This window comes from Diadema setosum, chromosome 15 (assembly GCF_964275005.1).
Source record: "Diadema setosum chromosome 15, eeDiaSeto1, whole genome shotgun sequence".
Taxonomy (NCBI): Eukaryota; Metazoa; Echinodermata; class Echinoidea; order Diadematoida; family Diadematidae; genus Diadema; species Diadema setosum.
The window spans coordinates 6,378,828-6,406,378 of NC_092699.1; the positions used below are offsets into that span (position 1 = coordinate 6,378,828).

General features: G+C 37.4%; 1 protein-coding gene across 1 annotated transcript in view; it reads right to left on the bottom strand.

Annotated features, from left to right (window-relative positions):
• The window catches only part of LOC140238796 (high affinity cGMP-specific 3',5'-cyclic phosphodiesterase 9A-like), a 269,607-nt gene that overhangs the window by 186,691 nt on the left and 55,365 nt on the right, over positions 1–27,551 (bottom strand). The window lies entirely within an intron of this gene.

Genomic DNA, 27,551 nt, shown 5'->3' on the forward strand with positions numbered 1-27,551 from the left:
AGAAAAACTGTGTCCAAGCAGTGCGCTGGTGCACTGCAGAATAGCCAATAGTTCAGCACGTCTGTTACCCCTTTGCTCAGGGGTTTGGATGCAGGAGCGCTTTGCCCGGAGTCATTCCCCAGACAGCACTCGGCCACTTGTGGAGAAGGCAGCTTTGTTTGTGGCTGTGTGGTTGTAGGAAGACCTACATGTACTTATCTCTTCTTGCTCAGTGAGGTGTTTGTATACTGAGGTCTTTGTGGCTGTGTTGCATCTGGTCTAGTGAATAAAAGAGCAAGACTGAAGTGAAAAGGTAAATATTGTTAATGTTGTAACATGCTATTATTGATTGACTGAGAGTGAGTGATGCGATGACACGACTTTTTGAATAAATTACATGTACAAAAGTATGTACCATAGTCATAGCAGTAGTGCCATTGACAGTGCAGTAGGAAGGGACTTGAGAAGCGCATAGAAAAAGTTTCTGCTGTAGTGTTTTAGTCGTTTTGGTTCAGATAAGCTACCGTATCGTTAACGATTGTGTTAACGACTACCCCGTCACTGTACAGGCATGCTAACCTGGAAAAATTGATCTGCACATTACTTGAATATGAGACCATTCTGAAGCAAAAACATTTTCACACAACAAAAGATAATGTACTCTTAAATGAATCCCACAAGAATTGGAACAATCATCCCCCAGCATTCACACTGATTCCCACTGATCAGTTACTAGCCAGTTGGCAGCCATTGTTTGATTAGCGGATGGATTGTAATAGAACGATAATTCCAAGGTTGGGGTTACCAGGGTCACTGATCAGTCAGAGTTTGTCTTATCCAAAACCAGCCTGAAATGATTTTGAGGGAGCAAACAACCCCTCCCCCACCCCCACCCCCACCCCCATGCTAGCTTTCATGTACATGGTGTACACTGTGGTTTTCCTGCATACATGTATGTTTCCGACTTTCCTATCTATTTTTTTTTTTTTTTTTGAGCAGGGGTGTCTTTCTTGCTAACAGTTCTAACCTCAGTCTGATGAGCTTTGTCTAACTTTTTTTCCTCACCTGAAGTTAGCTCATGGAAATTTGGGATTTTTTTTTCTTTGATGGTTACACTCCAGTCTGGTTTCTTGTTCACATTCTTCAAGTCATTTCCCATTTTCACAGAGCCTGTGCATGTAGCAGTATGGGTGGTTTTCTTGCTTCTTTTCTTGGTCTCATGTATTTTATGTCCCTGTTTTGAGGCCAGGGCCCCATTTTATCAAAAGATAAAATTGATTATCAATTCCCTTACCACACACGCTGCCATAGACTTACAGTTGAAATCAACTATAAAATCAATTTGAACTCTTCATGAATAGAACAGGGCCTTGATTAGTCCAGATACTGGACGATTTTTATCATCCGCAGTCCCCACACACTCGGCACCCACCCAATGCGCCCAACCGCTGATTGCGACACTCCACCAATTGGTACTCCCGAAAAAAATCGTCCAGACTACCCTGCCAGAGCGAGCACGATAATATAGTATGACATCATCTATTTGATATGCAGACGTAGCCATTCTTAATGAATATGCATTACGAGTGACGGCCACTCGTACGTAATTGTATTTTACGAGACACAGCTGATCGCATCAGGGAGGTCACCTCCCTGGGCCATCGTTTGCAATGTTCTCTGTGCAAAAGATACCCACCACGTGCAACGCGCGGGGGGAAGGTTTTCTCATCAGGGCCAGTATGTTATTCACTTACAAAGCAGTCAAATTTTCACAACCCTTCCATGTCTGTGCAACTTCGGTACCGGTATTGCCAGTGTGAAAACTTGCCGGCAAATTATTTGTGTGGATCTACTCAGTTCAATTCAATTCAATTCAAACTTTAAATCATTTTCGAAAAAAAAAGAAGAACATAAACATTTCACTTTCTTTGGTAACAGAGAATAAGGTTGCATATACATGTAATCAAAACAGAGTAAATTCAGAAAACATAATTGTAGAACCTTGGGGTAACAAATAATGTTGTAATGAAAATTGACTGAAGTGATATAGACAATATAACATTACACAAAATATCGAAAATGGAGGGATCCACTAAAAAGGCAATGCTTGTAGAATTTGGACACCTCAGGTACAGAACGTCAATAAAAAACGAACTAATGCAAAAAAGAAAAAATGGGAATAAAGACAGATAGAAAAAAAAAAAAGTCTGGAAGCCCAATAAGAAGACACAGTAACACACAGACACACATGCACAACGAGACTGAGACGAAGACAGAACGAGACAAGTCTGTCAGAATAGGAAAACAATACAACGGACAGAAAGGCAAAACAGATCCAGCGATCCTCGACAGAACTACTGTATATCGAAAAAATAATGGGATGCGTGGAAAGGATACAGAAATATGAAAAAAAAAAAGAGAAATAGAGTCGGAAGTAATACAAGTGGGATGGAATCTACGCTGTAAGTGTCTCAGGACAACAGGGACGAGAAATGTATGTGACAGTATATCATTGGTAATCCAAATTCTTCGAAAAGAAATTAAAATGAGCCAACAGGCTGGTTCAATTCTGTAGGAACATAACATTGCAATAAGAAAGACTTTAATCTCCTCATAAATGAAAATATAGAGGGTGCAATTTTTATGTCATTATGCAGAAAATTCCAATAAGTTGGGCCAGTATAGGTAAGAGTGTGCTTTATAGCAAGAATTGTTCGTAAAAGAGGTCAGTGAAATTCATTGGAACGTAGAGTGGGATAGTCATGGAATGATTGATTTCTTTGAAACATAGAATCGAAAATGGAGGGGAGTGAGTTGTTGCTGTTAGTATACATATTGCCCCAAATTAGATAAATACCAATCTTTAATTTTTAGCAGCTTATTAGCGGCAAATAACATATTTGAGTGGGAGGGTATGAAAGGATAACTGATGACACGGAGAGCTTTCTTTTGAAGAAGGAACACTCTATCCAGTAGGTTCTGGTGAGTGTTGCCCCAAACTAAAACACCATAATTTAGATAAGGCAATATCAATGACGAATATAGCATAAGTAATGATTTTTGTAGAATATACAATTTCATTCTATTTATGACACTTATATTACTCGAAACAATGTAGCTCTGCAATTTTTCAAACCACCTGGTATATACATGCATTTGCTTTTGTCTTTTTACTGAGCTTCACCAGAGGAATTATTATTTTTTTTTAATGTTCACTGTACATCACAGTCAAGACAGACTGTTCCTACTCACGTTCCTATTCACAAGACCATCGACAGCTGTACCTTTCATAGATCTCTCTGTGACTTGGCCGGAGACTGAGACCAAGACCACAACAAATAAATGAATGAAAATAGATAAATGAATAAATAAATAAATACATAAATGAATAAATAAATAAATAAATAAATAAATGGATGAATAAAAGGATGAATGAATGAATAAATAAATATATAAAATAAAATAATCTAATCCGCACTTGACTATGTAAAACCAAGGAGCTCAATTACACACGCTCCTTGGTAAAACTGTAAACAGAATGCGTATATGCAGCTCTATACTTTTGGTAACGTACATATTTTTGTCATGTGTGTGATACATTGCCATGAAGATCGATGGATACCTTGAAATTAAACTTCAATGTAGTTCTTTCAACACCTATACATGTAATAAATATGTGGAGATACAGATGGTGAGAATTTTGAACGATGTACAATTGCCAGTTTTCGCACCTTCGGACATTCGTTCCCTTAGAACACGCCAAGATGATCTAAGAAACCAGATTATTTCATGTCTCAAAGCCTGGTAAATTTCCTTGCAGGAAATGTATGGATTGGTTGACTTTTGACAAGGAAAAATACGGTAAAAACGCTATTTTCATAATAATTTTTGTTTGTCAAACTAATAATGTGTCTTTTTTATGGTACGTGGCATCTAATAATCTGACCATGTTCTGGATCTGACATATCATGGGTATGTACCACAAAATTATGAGAACTTTATGAGTATAAAATTACAGAGAACAACTGAAATATCACAGCCCTATCAAACGGGGAACGTCCGTGATGCTTTTATCTCTATCGCTGCTGCAAATTATACTTTGTTGTCCCAACTGTATAATGTATACAAAAATTTGGTATTCCAGCTCATGAACATATCCTGCAAAAACTGTACGTCTGCTAGCTGGATGGGACGTAACATTTTTGTTTTAAATATTCAAAATTTTACTCAGTTTACGTCACGGACGTGCTTCCGCTATATCCACTAATAAAGATCGTAGCCCATTAAACGTTATTGACGATATTGTTCTGATTCCAAATCGACTAAGATCTAGCCGCACGATAATGTTTGTTTTGAGCTTCTGTCCATCCCTTGTCAAATGGGAACCGAAATTACATTTTTAGACGAGAAAAAAAAAAAGAACGTCCGTAATTATTGAAACGTTATCGAGTAGGACACCATCTTGCTTTGATGGCGAAGGTATACATGTTACTTTTGGCTTTAGCCTTTAGCCGAGGAGCTGCACGTCAAGTTTGGAGCGGATTGAGGCTTGTTCGCAGTTTTTGGACCATGCAATTAGATTAAAAAAAAACAAGCAAATAATTAATATTTTCTCTGAAAATTCACCTCCTAATTCCCCTCTGAGCAATTCTTATGTTGTAAGGATGTCAAATTTCTTATAATTTGCAATGACAATCTTTTTCAAATTTTTGATAGAGGTAGGAAGGCTATAATAGGTACTCTCTGCCGATTAGTTACCCGTCCTTCATGGAACATGACCCAAGTAGTAGAACGATGTCCGTGACGTATGCAATCCGACCGATAGGGATAACTTTTCCCGAGTGTCCTGTATTCTGTATTTTGAGTATGGTATAGCTGCCATCTCAAACAGAATGCATCCTTTTTTATTTTTATTTTTTGGTCTCCATCACGAACGTTCAATGCATAACCATGATATTTAATACCTTGGTACATTCTCTCTCTCTCTCTCTCTTCACGACGATTTTTCTCTCAACGAATCTGCTGCGAGCAAACAGAAAAACAAAACAAAACAAAACAAATCCAAAAAGTGCTCCGCAGTAACAATATTGAAACAAAAGGGATGAATTAATGACGGAAGAAGTCCGTAATGAGCATGTGTTGAAGAAGAATCGGAAAAGTTTCTGAAGGACGTGGAAGCAGTTGAATGAAAATGAAAAGAAACAGAGAAGGGATCGAGCTCCAAAACACAGAGAAAAAGAATTGCCAGTGCACTCCCGTTATACCGAATGCCTCTGGGGAAGTTTTTTTTTTTTTTTTTTTTATTCCTCGAAATGTCATCACAAGCGAACGAAACTAATGCAGTATAATACAATATTATTGTCTGATGAAAAAACGCAAATCCTCCGCTTTTCATGACATGTTTTTATTTTTATACCCATCAATGAAAACCAATGTTAATTTGTAATTCTCTCCCAGATTTTTTTTTTCATTTTACATTTAAGAGACAGAGAGATCGTCAAATTGTTTGTGCTTTTGTGCTTATTTGAAAACAAATATAAAAGTAATGATTTAGATTAAGGTTGCACTTTGATACGTTCGCTCTTCCAAAGATTCGTTACTCCGAAAGTCCGAAGGTTTATAATTCCGAAAATGGAAAAAAAAAGAATGTTCGTAGTTAATTGAGGAGGTTTCTTATTAAAAGTGTTCTTATTCCGAAAGTTTGTTAATCCGAAAATTAAATATTAATGTACACTCTTTTTTAAGATCCGTTCTCTCTCTAAAAAAAAAAAAAAAAAAAAAAAAAATCGAGTGAAAATATTCACTCTAAAAAGAGTGAATACAAAAGAAGAGTGAATTTCGAGTGAAATTGGAGTAAATTTTGGAGTGACGTCAGGGATCACTCAAAGATTTTGGAGTGATCCCTGAGGTCACTCTCAAACGAGTGAAAATGAGGATTTTCACTCAAAATTCACTCCAATTTCATTCGAAACTCACTCTTTTTTGTATTCACTCTTTTAAGAGTAAATATTTTCACTCGATTTTTTTTCAGAGAGTTCTTCAAAAAGTGGAATGGGCCTGATATATAGGTGAAATCGATTATCATGAGGTTTTGAAAAATCTGGAGGATTTGGTTATTAAATTATTTGTTTCTCCACATTAAGATAAACGAACCTGATTTTTCATGTTCCAATTAATAAACCTTTCAATTGAACTTCGGAGATTCCTCATTTATCGAATAAAAAGCTTCATGATTATATGAACTCTATCAAATTTAAGATTGACAAACTGTATGAATAATGAGCCTCGGAAATGACGCGCTATACAAAATGTTTGTTAAAGAAACCATATTTCATAATATCGAAGTCACAACATCCATTAAAGTTATATGGACTTATTGGTGTCTTGTTATGACGAAACTGACTAATATAATCACACAAATTCTCCTCGGTATACAGTGTGTACCACAAGGAGCAAACGCAGAGGAATTTCTTCCTATAAAGTATTCGTTTGCCCTTACCCAGCTAAACTTCTTATTTCTATAACGGAGCATATTTCTTTTGTGTTTCTATGTCAATTCTTTGTCATATTTAGCTGTGGCCTTGTTCGTCATAAGCAAATTTTGCATTGTAGACTTTAGATAACAAATGTAGGAACCGAATCTTTACTTCGTGATAACGAAGTTTTGATAAATATATTCGTTCTCAAGGATAGACAACGTCACTGAGATTACACGTACGTTTGTACGTTCATTTACGAGAGATGGGAAAAAAAATGTTTTCTCTGATTCCTCGGCATAACAAGATAAACAAACTTTTAAATTGAGAAATGGTAATATCTATTCATGATTTTGCAGAGGAGTTTGTTCTCGACATGAAATCGCTGTTTGTTGTGAATAGAATGCGTTTACAACTCAAGAGAGCTGAATTGTTCAATATATTTTTTGTTCCGAACGTCCGTGAGCTATCGCTAACCTCCGTAATGAAAAATATGTTATGTTTGTTAGATTATAGAGACTGCTTAGATCAGATATATCTTAAAAAGATATGTTAATATTTTGGAGTAAGGATTGAAGTATGGGATAGTGAAATAAGAGGTCAAAATATTGAGTTTCTGTAAAATGGGCGTATAGTGGAGAAAAATGTTCAGTGGAAGAGCAATATTTCAACAGAAATGCATGACGAATTTGGTTAAATCATCAGTTGTCTACAATACGTACAGGTTAAGAGTACAAGCTTAATATTCTGCCAACACATACACATGTTTAATATATTTAAGATTTTGAGCTGAATCAGCATGTGCAGTACTATTCCTCACGGACGTTCGCTGCTCTGGACATGGCAAATTTCCGCGGTTGATAAAAACTTGTTCCTCTGGGAAAATCATAGCATGTAATTGGGTTCATATTAAAGCTTGAGTATACACTTTCAGGTAAGATAAATAATTGGGAGAATATCCTACTTTTTAAATTCTGGCTCAATTGTACATCTTACGGACATCTCTACATTCTGACCCATATACATTTATAAAGGAAAAACAACTTGTCGATTGTGCTCCTTCCTCTGTCGTTGTTAATGAGAAAAAATATTTTACTGTGAATGAGTGTTACATGTGCAATAATGTATGTTCTTTGCCTAGTTAGGTATAGGCCTGTAGTACGGTAAAAGAGAGAATAGGCACAATGGCCTCCAAATGTAGTGAAGTCCTTGCAAGCATTCTTCATTCGTTATACGATCAAAATGTTATTGTAATAGAGGAAAAAACAGAGTGGATAATGTTGTAAGCGGAATTTCGATATAATGTTGAAAACTGTGGTTCACTTTAACGGGAGTGAACGGTAAAACTAGTGGTTATAGTATAATTATTTGAGTGGATGCTTGGATGCTTTAAATTGAGAGAGAGTGTTCTGAATGATTGATGGCAGAATGGAACTATAATCAGACAGCATTTCTAGTAGACGAAATCAGAAGGTTAGACAAAAGCAAACCAAATTAACATATTTTGATTTATAAGAACAAGAAAAGACATAATCGAATAAAGAGAGGAAGAGGGAGAGATGTCCACCAATTAGAAGCAGTAGACTATTCTAATGACAGACACAAGTATACAGCTAGACGCTCACATCTGACCATGTCGAGTATATCGTGCCGAGAAAAAAAAAAAGGAATGACATCCCTTTGATTTCATCTGGCTGCTGAACCATCTCGAAATCATAACATTACACCTTAGTTCTCTTTTACATGATATAATTTTCGTTGGCACCTGAGATGAAAAAGAAGACTTTTAGGAGAATTTCACAAGAATATCTGTACCTATGATTCCCGTAACATCGGCAATTGTGTTATTAGCCACGAATTTGATGATCTTTCATGTCGTTCTTGGAGAAATTAGCAAGATTGCATCCAAGTTTTAACCTCGGCTCTACCTATCAAATAAAAGAAAAATCAGGTAAGGGACCAAGAGCATTTCAAAACGACCCTGCAATCGCGCTCTCATGACCTACGGGGCCGCGGGGTCACACTCGAAGTCACGCGTGCGAGGACAGTTTCTGCACTTTTTTTTTTTTTCCGGGCTTGCCGACTGTGCGCGCTGACCGATAGAGCCCACACAGAAATAGATAGATTAGTCTGACTTCAATGTCATGTTATATTTGTTTCGTTTTTAATGTCGACAATGTCGTAAGCAATTTCATTCTAAACAAGAATATTTCATAATGATAATACATTTCTATGCATTTTACGGTATTTTTATTCGACAAAATTGAATTTCTGACAACCTAACTCATGTAGGAAAACCTTGTTACTGATCCTATTGTCTAGAATAACAGACTACGACTTCGTTTTGCATACAGCCTGATTGGCATGTCGATAAGCTAATCAGCGGAGGAGTTGGCAAATTAGGTGGAGCCTGGAGTTTACGAGTTCCCCCTGAAATGAGGGGAAAGTGGCAGGTTTGACTGGACTGTATTCAGGAGGGGTGAATTGTGTAATACAGTGTACATACAGACACCATCAACGTACGTCCGTACACACGCGGGCACACTACGAATACAGTCCAGGAAGTGGACTAGGCCTTGATCTAACATCGTTGATGGCTTGTCAGTTTTGGAATGTTGTAGGAGGATGTGGCAAAAGAGGAAGTGATTACTGAGATGAGCGTGATATAGTAATCAAAGTGCAGAGGTTCCCCCCCCCCCCCATTTCCCTGGGGTAGTCTGGCATCACAAGTCAAGAGACTTTCTCCTCGGAAACCATAATGTGAATTGTCGCTGGGACTTTTGGGTGGAAAATATAAAGTATCCAGTGCCAGCAAAGGAAAATAACCCGGGGAGTGTGTGACTTTCCCCACAATGCCGTGACTAATGTGAATGCTAGGATAATACAGATTAATAATCACAAGGTACATACACAAAACATATAAAATTTCATGTGATGATAAAAGGTATGAAATACTAGATTGTAAATCTGCCTTGAAATTTTGTCTTATGCAGGACAATCTGTGTCACAAAATGGTGAACAGCAGCAGGCCAATACTTCTTCTACTGACAGCTCTGATGATGTTCCTCAGCAACGGTGTAGCTGCGGCAGCAAATCGCAAGGTCTATGAAGGGAGGAATGTATCCATAACCTTCACTCAACAAATGGACAATGACTCATCCTACTCATTTGAACTGTACATGTACTCGGAGGGCCATGGCTGCGCCTTCTACAGGAATGGAGCAATGGTTCACGGCTGCCTTACACCTCAGCAATTTGAGCGTTTTTCCGTTCATAGCGTGAGATCACCGACTGGCTTGACAGTGACTCTGAGCATAGACAATGTCAGTAATGTCGACAGTCAAGAACACCAAGGATACCTACTAAGTGTGACAACAGCGAGAAATGGCAAACAATACCCCAAACATCACATAGTCCATATTGATGTTCAACGTCCGCCAGGCCCTGCAGAATGTACCGTGAAACCATCAGAGTATTCTACTGCATGGAATGAGGTTATCTGTATGTCTGTGCTTGGCAGTGATGGAGAAGGTTCTCTCTACTGCTTTCAAGACAAAGAAAAGGCTGCATTCAATGGGCCCCCTGTGCAGCTAAACGATCACGTGAGACAGACCTTCTGGATGAAAGCAAACCTTCCCATCGACTGCTGCTCATACGAAGCAGCATTTCCAATAACATCTGAGTCTTGCTCCCAGTTTGTGTATCCCATCCCAGCACATGCAACTGTGTCAGAGAATCCTAAAAGCCCTCCCACCAGCCTAATAGCTTCAGGATCTCTTGTGCCACAAACAAATCCACAAATTACCTCTCCAGAAAGCACACAGGTAATAATCTTAATAACTTTAGATTCAAAGCACCCTTCATATGCCCTGTTATTACTACTTTCTCCCTGTCTGATCGCCGTGTACTTATGTTGGCATAACAGACGCATCAAACCTACACCATATGCAGTCCCTATCTACCCAGCATCTACATATACAGTATGAACCAGATACCAAGCAATGCTCTACCAATTTACACTCTTTAAAAAAGAGATGTTGATAAAGTTAATATACATATGTATACTGTATGACTTGCTTATTCAAAAGCATATTCTAGTATGCAGAAGTGGGGCAATGACATGGGCATTCAAACAGAACAAAATTGATACGAACCATGGCCAAGCAGCTAATGCTTTGTTTCCACCACTGATCTTGTTCTTTTACAGAGATTAGTGATTTCCACCCTTAATGTATGCATGTGTAGCCCCTGTTTGGTGCAACATTGAATGATATGTTTCATGTTGTATAGTTTAAATGGTTTAAACTAGTATATAGGATGACCAGGATGCTGCAACAAAATGAAAGTGGGCAAGCAGCTCACATTCCTAAGCACTATGGTCACTACTGGTCAGTAATGGACCGCTCTAAACACACACCTGTGTGCTGACAGGTTCCAAAGTCCAGTCAGTGTGGTTGCCATGGCAATGCACATGATATATACCAGCTTCTGGCAGGAGCTTACGTCACTGCCCTCTTCTTTCTCTCTCTCCTCTCTCTTGCTTTATCCACTCCCACTCCTGGTTCCCAAACTCCCTCTGTCCCTGTCTCCCCTTACTCTCTTTACCTACCACTTCCTCTCCCTTCCCCTCTCTATTGCCTTTTCTCGAGAAAGTAGCGTTAGTCATTTAATGAGAAATGGACTCTTCCATCTCAACAGATGAAGGTGGATAAAGGTTATTCAAGTATTTTGAAATTATGATATTTGAGAGTAATTAGTTTAAGACAATGTGTTTCATGTGTTATGTGTATAAGTGCTAATTACAATGTGGTAAAACAGCACACTATGTAATACAAATATGCTTTACCTGAAGACTCCACAACCACCCCCCCCCCCCTCAGATTACAGTATCCACCCTCTAATTTAGCAAGGTGGTACCGTCCACCTCAACTTGCATCATTTTGGCTCAAACTTCCTCCTCTTTTACTCCCGCTCTTCAAAGAGCGAGGATGTGTTGAGCATCCCAGCTTTTGACAGTCTTCACAACTTTTGGTATTTCAGGTAAGCTATTTGCAATCAATCTTATTTATGAAGCTATTGATGTGTGTGATTGCTTTTAAGTAATATCATTTGGGATTAATGAGATTTTGCTGTAGTTCAAGTATTTGAAACAAGTCAATTGATAACACGTGCCTTAACATTTCATTGATTTTACGAGTTAAGCTCATTTGTTTTTATGATGATAAGGACTGACACTTTGGTAAATTGTACATTAGGTCATCTGTTCATCTGTTCAGTGTTGCTAATATACGCCGCACACGATGCTTTGTTTGATGCTTCAGTTACATGACTTTGAAATGAAAGTCACATTTATTTTGGATTTAAATGAAGTGGTATTGTCAGGACCATCAGATAGACTGCAGCTATCTGTGGCTGCCACATCACATTAGGCTCACAATGCATTTATGTAAAGCTTAACTGAACAGATCGTGCACTTGCCATATAATTACTTTGTGTGTATTTATGTATCGAATGTTTTATTCGTGTTTTAACATTACGTTTTAAGATTAATTGATTCATGTTTGATCCATGAAGTTTTGCTTCATTAATTTTAATAGACGTTTTTGAAGTTAGATAGAAGAAATTATTTGATTATCCTCTTTTGCTCCCGCTCTTCAAAGAGCGAGGATGTGTTGAGCATCCCAGCTTTTTACAGTCTTCACAACTTTTGGTATTTCAGGTCAACTCGACTACAGTGACCTGATACAATGGCTCAAATATAAGTCTGCACTGAAAACTTGCTCAATCTTTGCAATGGCTCGTATTTGGTTAAATTGTTAGGAACAAGCTTGTAATGACTTAAGAAATAAAACTGTCGAGAAACAGGACAACTAAATCCAGACATGTAGGATCTGATTGGAATGCCCTTGGCATGACTAAATCATATTGTAAATAATGTATATGTGTTCTTTATATAACCATTAAAGGAAGCTATATATTTCCTTTAAAGACAGTTGTCTTGATAGTTATCGATCAGCAGTCATGGTAGTGAATTTATTTAAATTACTCCTTACTGGTGAGCATAGTATGCATGATGGTGAGTGTAGATGAAAGTGTTTCACCATGCTGTATGTGTGAATGAATTGGTGTGAATGTGTATAGTTGTGATTGAGTGATATTGATGTGACTTGTTGCACACTGTACATATGTTTGAAACCTTCCCGTAGACCGAAAGGTGGGGATATATTTTGAGTGTTAGTGTATGTTAACGTAATAGTACATACACATAACAATAAGCCCAACAAAAATTCTTCCGCTGCGTATTAATATCTGTGTTTTATGAAAGGTCCTCCCCCACCCGAAAAGTTTCGGCGCTACACATGCAGAAAAATTGCCCGATTTCCCAATATAGAGACCTTTTGTTACATCATCAATTCCATCTGCGAAGCATGCCTTGCCCTAGCAGAAACTAGAGCACAGCCTGAACTCCCAAGTCATTGACCCTACCTGCCAAAGTATCGAAAATCCTTCATAAAATCCATAAAAATTCCCGGAGCACTCCCAAAATTTGATTTGATCTGTTCCGTGAGCCATTCTCAACCTTTCCCGTCATTTTAATCCAAATCCATTCACAACTTTTTGATTTATTTTGCCCACGGAAAAACAAACCAATAAACCACTGCCAAAGAAAACATAACCTTTTCCCTTGGCGGAGGTATGAAAAGAAAAAACAAAAAAACAAGAAACTTGCACTTGATACACATTATGAACTGAAGAGTTTGTTCGCAAAAACCGATAAGTCCATATTTGCCAAATGGAGATATTTGCGATTAAAGGTCAAGAAAAATAAAGAGAATAATAAGAAAATTTTTGTTTCTTTTGACCATAACTTCAAAAATGTACCTTTATATGAAGTGACTAATATATCATTTAAAAGGTATTATTTTGTACTTTATGACAGAGACCATACTTCAAAATCTTCAAAAATGAACTTATCGGTTTTTGCGAACAAACTCTTCAACCATATATAAGATATATAGAATCTACGCAGACTGAAAAGAGTATACTTTGTCAAAAGTTACTATGATATTACAAGTCACTTCTCTCATTCCTTCTTTACAAACTGAAAGCTCAGTTTCTACAATCTCTACTGCAGACTTACAGCACACATTTATTAGTGACATATTCTTTCGTAGCACAGTCTAGCACATACTTATTCACATGTATGCACTTTTACCTTTATTTTCAATGTGCCCGACAATGTGCCCCCTGTGTCATATTACATGTACCCTGTATGTTTCTCTACACATGAGTTCCTGTCTGTCTCAACACTTTGTAAATAGAATATCCTGTAAAGATTTCCTTTTAAGTGAATCAAAATTACTTCCTGATCTGTTGTCCTTTTTCTTATTAGACTTCTTTGTTTCCTTGTTTGATTTCAATGACTTTTACATTTATTATCTGACATACGATATGAAAGTTCTGGTAAAAGTAGGGCACAACGAATCATAAATCATATTCAAAATCAAAATGTGTCCCAGTATCAGATAATGTTTTGAACATTATTCTTCAAAATTTTGCAAATGGCAATATGCATTTTTCTTGGTGATATTTGTGTGTTTTCAAGCACTACATCACTATGCAATTTTTATTGCATTGTAATATATATTGAATACTATGCACTTTATATTGCATGAATAGTGTTGGTGCTGTAAAATAATGTTTGGTTGAATTTGTACTTTTTGCACTTTAAAACAAGTATTGTTAATGATATGTTCTTACATCACTTGGAGTGATAAGTAACAATTATCAAACACTGAAACTGTACATATCCATCAATTTATGCATATATTACTCATTGTATTGGTATATATTTGAGTTGTTTGTCTTTTTTCTTTCCGGTGACGCATGGTCTTATAGCTCACATTCATTTGTGGGGTAGTGATGATGGCCTGGTCTCTTGTAAAAGGATGTACCATCATTATTGTCATTGTGATCATTTGATTCATTTTGATTTAATCATCTTGTTTCTATCCCTTAGTTTGACAGAAATGTTTCTAAATTTATGAATGGGAGTTGTACAAAGTATGGTTATAGAGTGTTAATATGGAGACATTTTGAGCAGCGTAAGGACGGAAAAAAAATCAATGTTCATGCTTTAGAGACTGTGTAAAAAAGGAATATAAAAGAGCCAGTAGGTGTGTATGCATATTCAAACTTATTGGTGCAATGGGAGATTTGACAGGAATACCACTGTTCAACCTATGTGTCATAGTTAGCCTTCACCATGATAGAAATTATGTAAAGTTTTAAAAAATTTTACCAGCACCAGACAAGGACTTGTCATCATGTATAATCATTAATGCGCACATAGATTGAAAATAAAAGAATTAAACCTGAGTTTATAAAAAAAAATGGAAGTTAGCATATTTCATTTTGAGATACAGATATAACTATATATATCTATATATTAATAAAAGGACAAGTTCTTCTTCATATACATGTGGACTGAGAAAATACACCAATATCAATAGAACACGTCAGTGAAAGTGAAAAAAAAAACTAGACAATGCTTTTAAGAATGCATTCACAATTTTGAAGTTTCAGTGCTGTCATCTTTGGATGTGAAGACTACTACAGCTTGTGATGTCACACGTGTATAAAATGGTATAAAGAAAATATAAAGAAAATTGAACATATTTTCACTTTTCTCTAAGAATAAAAGAACACTGGACTTGCATCTTCCAGAAGGCAGAGGGGACTATCATTACCCTCAACATATGCCAGTGATACATCAAGTGAAAACTTTTTCAAAAACTGAAATGTTGTGAAATTCTCTTTACATTTTCTTATACATCATTTTACCCATGTGACAACATAGTCTTCTCATCTGGCAGTTACTGCACAGAAACTTTAAAAAATCATAACTTTTGAACGGATTGTCTGATTTTCCTAAAATTTTCACAGACGTGTTCTATCAATGTTGCTGACATATTCACTCAATCCACAATGTATATATATGACAGTGGACTTGTCCTTTAATTGTACTCATTTTTTTTTTTTACCTATTTTTTAAAAGGAACATGTAACACTCTAAAACCATAAACTGGCTAATGTTGAAACCTCCGATCATCTTTACCACAAATTTGTTTCTGGATACTTGGAGAATCATTGATTTGTTATGTAGCTAAATGTCCAATTTTAATCAATTTCAAAATTTGATTCCAAAGGCAACTCATCACTCCCAAATCCTGTATCAAACTCTGCAACTCTGAAAAAACAGACCTGTGAAATCTTACCATTTTCACTTGACCATTGACCCTACTGCCCAAAACTTTCTTTACATACATGAAAACACTGGGTGGTACACTGTAGTTCATCATGCACAAATTATATGTACACAAGTTTAATTACACTGCAATGTGTATACATTCAGTCATTTCCTGGATATGGCAAAATAATGGTATCATTTCAGCATAAAATACTGTACAACCAGAAAAGTTCGGTGCATGAAATTTTGTGAGCCAAGATCAACAAAATCACAATACATCCAACACTTCTTGTCTACACAAATCATTGAACTGGAAATATGTGCTAGTTTAATGCCACGAACTGGAGCTAATGGCCACAAACTGGAGCTACATTGTAATGGCCTTTCATGCCACAAATATTTCTGATTTTACAGCAGTGTAATTTTAGCATTGAAGCCTGACCTATGACCTCATGACGCAATCTCATTTCTACGCTTTGATCCACCGTGCATCAGATACAGAAAGCAAAAATGACTTCTTGTTGTCTTTCAAAATTATACCCTATCGGCCGTCCATCTAAATACATCCTGGTGTGAACTCCTCCTTTACAAAAGCTTAAAGGGGATGGCTAGTAACTGATCAGTGGGAATCAGTGGGAATGCTGGAGGATGATTGTTCCAATTCTTGTGGGATTCATTTCAGAGTACATTATAAATCTATTGTTAATGTGAAAATTATTTGCTTCAGAATGGTGTCATATTCAAGTAATGTGCAGTCTAATGTTTCCAGGTTAGCATGCCTGTACAGTGACGGGGCATTAAACTGCACATTACTTGAATATGAGACTGTTCTGAAGCAAGTAATTTTCACACAGCGATAGATATATAATGTACTCTTAAATGAATTCCACAAAAATTGGAACAATCATCGCCCAGCATTCCCACTGATTCCCATTGATCAGTGAGACAGAGGGATAGAGCCATGGCAACAAGCATGAGGAAATACAGTAGTGTATGTTAATTGATCTCTACTCGCCTTAGTTACCAAGAGCATGTGAGCAATAATGGAAAAGTACAGCATGCATGGATGGGTGTACCAGAAAGAGGGTAGTCTGCAGGTCTCAAGTTTCACTTCCTCTCCCAAGGTCTCGATTCATCTTTCTGACATGACGTAAATGGCCAAAAAAAAAAACAAAAAAAAAATACAGACATACATTGTATACACATGCTGCAAAAGTTTCACATGCAAACATTATATAGATGATGACTGGCGGGGGAGGGAACACACCAAATGTTCCACCCCAAGGGTTTGAAAATGCTATTGAGGGAGGTTATAAGTCTTGAGAAGAAGTCGAGGGACTTATAGCCTCCCGAAATAGCATTTCAAACCCTGAGGGTGGAACGTTTGGTACATATTCCCGACAACAAAAGTCATCATCTGTTTTATTATATGGGTTGGTCAATAATCGTTCAATCAAAAATGTTTTCCAATGGGAGAACATTACAAAAATGTTCTGCCCATGGGCTAACATAACCAATGTGCCTCCATCACGTGACTGTGTTTAGCCAATCACTAACCAGTATTTGACCAACCCATTTAATATTGTAGTATGTATCTGATTAAAATCATTGATTTTTCTGGGAAGATTACAAATAGGGAGACCCTTTTTGTGGAGGATGTCCATCTTTATTTTGACTTATTGTGTGAGGTTAATGTACAGAGCTTACACTCACTGCAACTGCAAAAGGAAAATTTCTTCAAATGATATGCATACTGACTGCAGTTCGACATGAAAGATGAGTGTGCGTGTGTGTGTATCTATCCTCATTTACACACATACATACATACATACATACATATACATATACATAAATGTGTACAATACACTGTACATACATAAATACATACCATGTCTTTGTGAGTGTGTATGGCAAGTTTGGTTCTTTTGAATAGCTGGTTTGGTTTACATTTGCTCTGCAGTTGCTCTTAAACAGCTGCTGGTATGCACTCACTTGTAGATCCTGGCTACTGGGGAGTGACAGAACTAAACTGCCCTCGCTAGCTGGGTATGCATGCATTTTATGCTGCTCCCCCACCCCCTCCATCTTTCTTCCTCATCCTCTCCTTACATTCATCTTTCCTTTTCTATCTCTATCCTCTCTCCATCCCTCTTTATATTTTCCTTTATCTATCTCTATATCTCTATCTTCATCTCTCTCTCTCTCTCTCTGTCTCTCTCTAGTGATTAACTAAAGAAACGCTGCTAGAAATGGCAGAGACTTACAGGGCATTCAGACACAAAAAATTTATACTAGAACAGTATAGCTATACCAAAACGGTATAGCTATACGATGAATTTATATGTCTGAATACTGACTAACGAAACGACGTATAACGAAACGACGTATAGCAAAACAACGGTCAGAGCATCGTTTCGAACTAGAACTCGATAACGAATCAGCATTCCATCATGTCCATTGTGCATCTGAACGTATGGCGACCATAGAACGGTATAACTGGGCGGGGCTTAATGGGAGTGAGTACGAAAGATGACCTTGTACCTGTCACTCATGACCATAACAACATGCGTAGTGAGAAACTGCACATCTATACGACGTTTTTCCGGAACGGTCGAAATTAGCGTCTGAACAGTCTATCGGCTATACGATGATTCTTTATACGTCGTTTCTTTATCGAGTTTTGGTATAAACTGGCTTGCGTCTGAAAAGGGGGAGAGCCACATCTGTAATTCTTTATCATCCAATTTGCAATGGGTGCCAATTTGAGGGGACAAAAAAGCTATACAGATTAAAAAAACCCTTCTAACCAAACACAACATTATTTTCGATGTGATAGTAGTGAAATACTATGGGCGAGTACATAAACACTTGGAAGCTGTCAGACAAATATATATAAAATTCATAGCCTGTGTCTCAAATTTGTCAAATCATTAAGGCAGTGATACTTCAAGATCAACACTCTAAACAGATAGATAGTGTGGTGATGCCACATATTGTCTCCGGCTTCTTGTGAGGAGGGATTAGGGCACGACATGTGCACATCAATACAGTAACATCGTGTTACCAGTTATGTGACAAGCTAGAAATGGGTAGCCATTATAGTAATGAATGATAATCATTATAATAATAACAATAGAAATAATAATGATGATAATAATGGTAATAATAATAATAATAATAATAATATTATTATTATTATTATTATTATTATTATTATTATTATTATTATTATTATTATTATTACTATTATTATTATCATTATCATTATTATTGTTATTACCATTATTATTATTATTATTATTATTATTATTATTATTATTATTATTATTACTATTATTATTATCATTATCATTATTATTGTTATTACCATTATTATTATTATTATTATTATTATTACTATTGTTATCATTATCATCATCATCATCTTCATCATCACTATTATTATTATTGTTAATAATAACAATAAAAATAATATCTTAGAATGCATAAAACAATATAAGATGAATGCACACATGGAAACAAAATCATCCAAGACTTTCTACGTTCACATAAGCTATCCTATATTATAGGGTGTGATCGTGTTCGTGCATGGTGATGCTGTGAGCATGTAGCTGGTAGGCGAAGGCTTTCTGGCAGTATACTGTACATTGCATCCGTTCCCCACTTTGCATAAAAACAGTCAGTTATCTATCACATTCTTCACAGAAGAGAGTGTTTAATGTTTCATTGGCACCAATGCTACAGTATGTCAAAGGCATCATATTCTAGGGATCCTGTGAGGCAGCCTCTATAATGCATTTGTTGGAATAGATGTAGAAGATATACAAGTTAAACTTTAACGCCTTTAGCATATTAGAGCACACATACAAAAAATATTGCAATTAAAAGTGGGAGAAATGTATGTGCATGGATGAGGATATTTGTCACAAATTTAAGTATTGTTTGTTATTGTTTTATCTCTCAGAAAAAAAAAAAAAATGATGTATTGAAAGGTAGAAAGTTGCAAGACTAGAGTTTGCCAGTGATGCAGAGATTTGCAGTTGAGTAAATCTGGCCAAGTGATGCAATTACTCATCACCAAGCAGTTGCTCTGGTCGGTTTTCACTCTTGGGAAAGGTCTTTCCCCCCTCGTGAAAGGTCTTTCCCCATGCTTTTTCAAAAGTCTTTAGAATAACAAGCATACTGATATTGAAAAAAAAACAACACCCATACAAACCTCAAATAAATCCAGAAAAGCTCATTGGTAACATTACATTGTCACATGGTACATGGCATATCCAGTTATGAAGGTATCAAATTCTATCTCCTTCCCCCCCCCCCCCCTCATTCTTACCTCCCCCCCCCCCCCCCACTCCTCCTTTTGACAATTCTCCTGAGTTCAGTGCCTCCTTGATTTCAACAAGGAAGTATGAGTCTTAAACAGGATTGAACATAATGACAATAACACTCCAACATCAGTCGATGAGAGGAAGAAGACATGGCGGTGGTGGTAGTGGTAAAAATTTGCTGTGAAAGTGCACACTTTTTTTTTTCTTCCCTGCGCACTCTTTCATTGCCATTACGCGTCATTTCAGGCGGCAGTCGTCCGCGAGATTGACGGTGCGCCCGAATCGATCGCGCAGCCACCTTCTCATCAGGAAGTGCGCTGGCTAATGGGCTGAAATTATCAGATCTCGAAGTCATTGATTGATTTTTTTTTCCCCTTCTCCCCTTTACCCCCCACCCCAAACTAACCCACCACTGTACAAAAATTGCAACGGGTGAAGAGGGGGTGGACAGGATTTGTGTTTTCCATTACCACACAAGGCTTCTAATTTCACTATTAAAGCTATTAAATGAGGGAATCCATATGGAAAATATATTGCTAACACTTTTATGTTGCTCTCCTTTACTCTCCACCTACTTTGTCAGCTGGTGTTTAAAGGTCTATAGGCAAGAACAAATATTAGTATCTAACCCCCCCCCCTTACAAAAAAAAAGACATCAAAATATGAGAAGTGTCATCATAATCATTAGGCCTGTCAACACAATAAAGCTTCAAATTAGCATGCCATTTTGTGGTTAGGAAAGAGATATAAGCCGCAGTCACGCTGGCAAAAGATCAGAGAAGTATGAAGATAACATAGTCATAGCAATCTTTTGTCGTGCAGTCACACTGGCAGCCAAATTTCTTGATCTTTGGATCGAGAAGTTTGGGTCATTAGTGCGCGTGCGCAAGGAAGAAGAGAGAGTACACAGTCTGATGGCTAGTGATTGTGACGTAACAATGAGCACCTGTACATCACAATGACCTCACACTTCAGAGGCACCATCCACACAAATATATGATGGACTGCTCACGTGACAAACTTTGCGAAGTTTCAGTTTCTAGTATTCACACAGGCAAAACATTGAGAAGTTTGGCAGGGGTGGGGGAAATACGAACCTTTCGCAAGAAGTTTTGTAGGAAGTTTGCAGACACACTGGCAAAAGATCGTGATCTTAAAGATCGTGATCTTAAACTTTAAACAGAGGTAGATAGTGAAACATTAGTTTGTGAGTGTTGTTGGATCAGCCTTTAAACTGCATCATCACTATGTACATTCTACACAAAACTTACAGGAACTGATTGACAAATTGCCTTACGTCGACATCAATTTTGATCAATATGAATTTTTTTGAAAACTTACAGGAAATGATACCCAAATATACCTGCAGATTCAAGTGAATGCAGCAACAGCAGTAGAACACATCAGTGAAGTTTGAGGAAAATAAGATAATCCATTCAAAAGTTATGAATTTTTAAAGTTTCGGTGCAGATATTGCTGGATGAGAGGACTGCTACAGATTGTGTAGAAAGAAAATATGAAGAGAAGTCCATGAATTTTTTCCTTTTTTTAATGAAATGTACACGTTCTCTTGACTTGTTCTTGAAATTTTGAGGGTACCTCGTAATACTATAAATTCCCCTGCTTTCTGAAAGTAAACACGTTTAAAGCTTCTATCAAAGACTTTGAAAATCCATGCCATACATTTTTCATGGTCTTTTTTTTTTCAAACAGTTCCTGAGAAATACCTTGTTCTTCTTTTTTTCTTTAAACTGTCTTATATGTAATTCACAGAAGTGGTGTAGGAGTATAATACACATGTTAACAGTGATCTCTCACGAGGTGCAAATATTCACTTTTCCGCGTATTCTTACCGCCCGGGCAAAGAAACGGCTCAACTACGTCATCGGTGACATCATCCTCGCTTCACAAAATGAAAACACAGATTCCAGCCGTACATTAATCCCTCTCTCCTCTGTGATATCCTCACAGTTGTCATGACGTCAACGATGCCTCAGCCTCATCCTCCCAGCATCCATCCCCCATCTTTTCCTCCTGCTCCCACGCATCCCATTCACCTAATTTTGCTCATTACCCCAAAGTCGGCACTTGCCCAGTTTAAAGGGCAAACGTCATTTGGCAGCTCTTTCTCCCTCTAAAAAAAATTTTTAAAAAAAATGTTAAGTTGCTCATCTCTCTTTGCAGAATTCTAAAACAATCCTCATTTCTCTGAATATCCTGAGGGCACATTTCAAAAGACAAGCACTGCCTTATCAACCATCAATTTCGATTGAATTTACTCGGAAACGAGAAATTCATCCTTCGCTTGCAATACATACATCAAGATCTAATTTGATTTTTCTGCAACCAAATCCAAACTTCCCTTCCATAGTTGACTTGATTACGAAACAAGACTAGCTACAATTTGATTTTATATTGTAATTGTTGACTGTAAAATGATCAAAATGAGTAGATCAATGCAAATTGTGCATCTGATGCTGAATTTCATAATTTATCAATACATCTAAATCAAAGGCGAAATGCTATGATTGAAACTAAAAGATGCTTTGTGGATGGGTGAGGCACAAAATAAGACTGAGGAGTACAACAAACAATCATTACTGTAATATTACCACACCATCTTGTTGAGGGGTGCTATTAAACAGAATGCCATTTTGTTAAATTTTCCACTGTTCACACATTCATACCCATATGATCTTTTTTTCCATTTTTCATCTATATTTCAGTTTCTAATTAAACTACCTTCTTATTCAACATAGATTAGAAAAATATATTAAAAGCCATCAACTGTCATTTAGCAGTGCCCAATTTTGCATCTGGAATTTATCAAATGCTACATGTTGGGGCACTTTGGCATGTACTGCACAATGTATGAAGAGTTTGTTTGCAAAAACCGATAAGTCCATATTTGCCAAATGGAGATATTTGCGATTAAAAGGTCAAGAAAAATAAAGAGAATAATAAGAAAAATTGAGTTTCTTTTGACCGTAACTTCAAAAATATACCTTTATATGTAGTGACCAATATATCATTTAAAAGGTATTACTGTACAAGCTGAAATTTTCGCGTACAGATATTTTCGCGAATTGCTACTTGGAGGACATTTTCCCGTGTTGTTAATTTCGCGGTTTCGAGGGTCTAACTGAACTTAGTTATTTGCGCGTTGTTATTTTCGCGTGTTGTTATTTTCGCGGTTCAAAGGCGATTCGCGAAATTCGCGAAAATAAAACCACCGTGAAAATTTCAGCTCGTACAGTATTTTGTACTTTATGACAGAGAACGTACTTCAAAATCTTGAAAAATGGAATTATAGGTTTTTGCGAACAAACTCTTCGTATATTTCTCGAAATTCATCTTTACTCAACAGGGATAAAAGCTTATGTAATTTCTTGCCTCCTAACACGTGTCTTAAGTGATTGGTCATGGAGGTACATTTAATATCCATGGTCATTCTCTCAGAGTGACTTTTCCATTTTACACCTCTCACAAAAAGTGTTACAAACATGCTCACTTCACTTTCCATCTTTAATGTCCTGTTTACCTTTGGGAGCAATGATTTACAAAAGTTCAAGATATCACATTTGACGCATATATGTAGGTTGGTTGTATCACAAAACATCCTATCACATAAAATTTTTGCAATAAAGCCTAAAATTTAAGGAGATATCACAATTTTTCTTAATAAACCATAGCTGTACATGTTTTGTCTGGAATCACTTTTATTATATTAAACTATTGCTCACATTTAACAATGCTTAACATCAATTACGCTGGTTCAAATTTTTACACTGGTTGTTTCTATCTCACATTTTAGAACTATTTTCAAGCACTAATGCTGGTTTATTGTTTCATCTGCAAATGGTAAATTTTGCCTTGAATCATACCGCTGGGAATTTTTGTTGAAGTACCTGAAATATAAAAATGACAGCCAATGTGTCATGTGGTATGGACTTAACGAGTGCCACTCTGGCATTATGACACCTACTACTAATTTGAAGATCATAAGTGATTGGCTTTGATAACGTAGCTTCCCTTTCCACAATATCTAATCATAAATTTCACTTTATTGCCCTTGATTGACAAATTGCCCTTCATCGACATAGATAGACACCAATTATTCGGTGCTTGATTAATAGCCATCATAAAAACTAATCAAGGGCATGCATAACTCAACAAAAAAAAAATGAAATATTCTTTAGTTGTATACACAGGGTACAGGGGGAAGGGATTTATTTGAGTTTAACCCAGAAGGATCTAATAAATTCTTCTGTCTTGGCAAATACTTTTGAATCCGAGAACATGAGCAGATACAAAAGTACTGTGTAAGATGTTTCACACAATAATGCCAGAGCCTTTAAGGAACATTTCTACAAGGGTCATCCTTTCAGTGTCGTATCACATGGTCCATTTGAGACATCTGCACCATGAGACAGCAATTGACAAGTATTGTTGACCAGGTATAATTTGATTCAAAACATTTCCCTTCAAACTCATAGGTTTGCCTTTCATTGACTGCATGAAGCTAACGGCACAGGGTTATATCCCTTGGTGTGAGTCTTACGTCATACGGTGAGGTCATAAGCCCTGAAATTAAATATCCCGAGAAAGAGCTTTTCTCTGAAGAAAGAAAATAAAATAACAGAAGAAATCTCAGTGGTTATATCATTTGTGGAGGAGGATGGGAACTTCACTAGAGTAAATTTCAGAGTTCACTAATAACAGTGCTGCCATCCGCAGAGAAAAGGCATCTATTTATCTAAATGACAACGACCACGACACAACAACAACAAATATCGTCAGAACGCCTCAAAACCTCCTCCCGCAGCATCACAAATAGACACGTATTCACGCCGAATAAATCACGTAATTTACTCTCATGGCATTCAGCCGACACTCTGCGTCAAACCCAGCCATTCTATCGGCGGTAACGACAGAGCTGTCCGCATACGTGTCCTCCCACAATTATGCCCCCCGCTGGCAGCCGAAAGGGGTCGTTTCGTCAGAGGAGGCTTGGCGCTTCGCCGCTTTACCCCCGCGCCCTCTCATGCACGGTACACCGCCTGCATTTTCTAAAGTCACTCACGTCACAAACAGACAACGTCATACTGTGTACACATGGCCATAAATAAGGCGCTCATTATGCCAACAGTCCAACTACCTGTGTTTGCACCGATTTCATTACAGTGACTGCCAGAGCTTAAAGGTACTCATCAGCACTGCTGAAGCAGATGAACAAAACAAAACAAAAATAGCCATAGGCACAATGCAGGAATGTGGTCGTTAGCAACTCATGCTCATATTGAAATTATTCTATTTCATTTTAAAGAAAAGTCTTAAATAAAAAATAAAACAATTAATGTCAGTGTGCATTGATCCTAGCCTTCATGGAGAATAAAGACAGAATTGGATTTCAAGCAGAATGGTCAACATTTGAGTAACAACTGTCTGATAAAAAAGCACTTTCTAAATTGCCATTTTTTAAAGATCATAAAACATTTGCGAGTGGGTGTATGTGTGTGTGTATTCGTTAACTACAGACGGTCATTATACACACTCTCCATTGATCAATGCACTGCAGTAAGCATCTACCAAAGGGCAAGCACAAATGGTATTTTCACAAATGAAAGTTACCCTTTCAAATTGTAAACCTGCTAAGAGATAGCCCCTTTGCATCACACACACACACACACACACACACACACACACACACACACACATACACACACAGTAATAACATGCGTAATATGAAATTCCTCCCCTGTCATTATCAAAATGGAAAAGCAATAAACACCAAGGAGGTAGGGGGGAGCAAATGCCTTAATTCATATCCACTCTCCTCGAATCGCTCTAATACAAGAGACATCATTAAAGCTGGCTGTTGTCATGGCAACACTTCTCACAAGCGCATTCCTCACTTACCACAGTTTGTTGTTTTCACGCAAATTGCAAGAGTACAAGAGTCGTAGCCGCTCTCTCCATACCATACTTCGCTTTTCTAAAAGTGTGCCTTCCTAAGCAGTAGTTTTAGCACAAAAGCCCAAAGCGAGAGCTTGATGTTGGGACTAAACTACGATGTGTCCATGTGTTCTACGCTTTTGAATGTTTCTTCGTATCATCAGTGTCTGATATCATTTGGTAGTCAATTTGATTGTTGAAGATGGAAAGTACCATTGCGGCAGAGGGGGTTGGAAGGAGGTATTCACAGCAGTCCTTTAATTCTTTGCCACACAATGAGTGCCCCACACCCCCCCCCCCCAAAAAAAAAAATGCACAATACATCGCTTCATTCCCGCGGACTCAATTTACCCGATTCACATGCGAGGTAATGACTCACCAGTGAATTGAGTTGGCTACCAACAGTTCGGGACACACAAATGGCAAGAGAAGTGAGAACAGAGTACAACAGACAGACAGACAGACAGAGAAGAAAGATAGACAGATAAACAGACAGATACAAACACAAGGACTGACTTACAAAATGAGGAGAAAGACATTGTGGAGACATAAGAGACAAATACACAGACAGAGAATATACTGAAGGTAGATTGAGAGAAAGATAGAAAGAAAGACAGAAAAGGGGACAACAGCATAAAGCAGAAGGACAGACAGACTACAAGAGGAGACATGCGAGAACATTGAGAGAAGGGAAGAGATAGAAAGAGAGGGAAGAAGAATCAAGAATAGAGAGAAAGGGATACAAGACAGACAAACTAACAGACTAACAGAGGGGGAGGACAGACAGACAAAGAGACAGAGAGCCAGGCAGAAAGTGAACAGTGAGAGAGAGATATATAAAACAGATTGACATACACAGATAGAGAAAAACTTTATATGAGTTTTATAAAAAATACTTTTTCCCCTAATTATGTTTGTTCAAAATATCTTTTTGTTTAACCCATTGAGGACGGACTGATTTCCCATAGACACCTGCCCGAGTATACTCGGGACTCGTCCTCAATGGGTTAATATAAACAATACAGTGCTATGTATGAAAGAAATTACTTGTACAGAAACAGAGAAAGAGGCAGAGTGAGGGAGAGAGAGAGACAGGCAAACTGAAAGACAGACAGATAGGAATATATTACAGGCAGACTGACAGACAGACACATGACACACAAACACACACATACAGACATACAAAAAGAATGCAGTGTTTCCACTGACAACTTGTTCCAACATTTCCACATCTCGAGTAGATCGACGGAAGTGCCATTCAAAGTCCATCTCCTCACTTTCTGAGAATGACTGAACTACACCTCGTACTCCATGGCAAACTATCCTCATGGAGTGTTTAGACATACTTGTACGGTACTCGACACCTTTTAGGCATCAAACATCACCCGGGGAACTCTTCCAACATTGCCTGAAATCGTTACAATGACAGTGAGAGGTGCTATAAATTCACTTTACACCTCACATTCTGGCGACACAACAACCTCTCCCACTATTACCGCCTAGTGATCTCCTTTGATTCAGCAGTTTTCCCTTCACAACATTTAAAGGACAAGTTCACCTTTA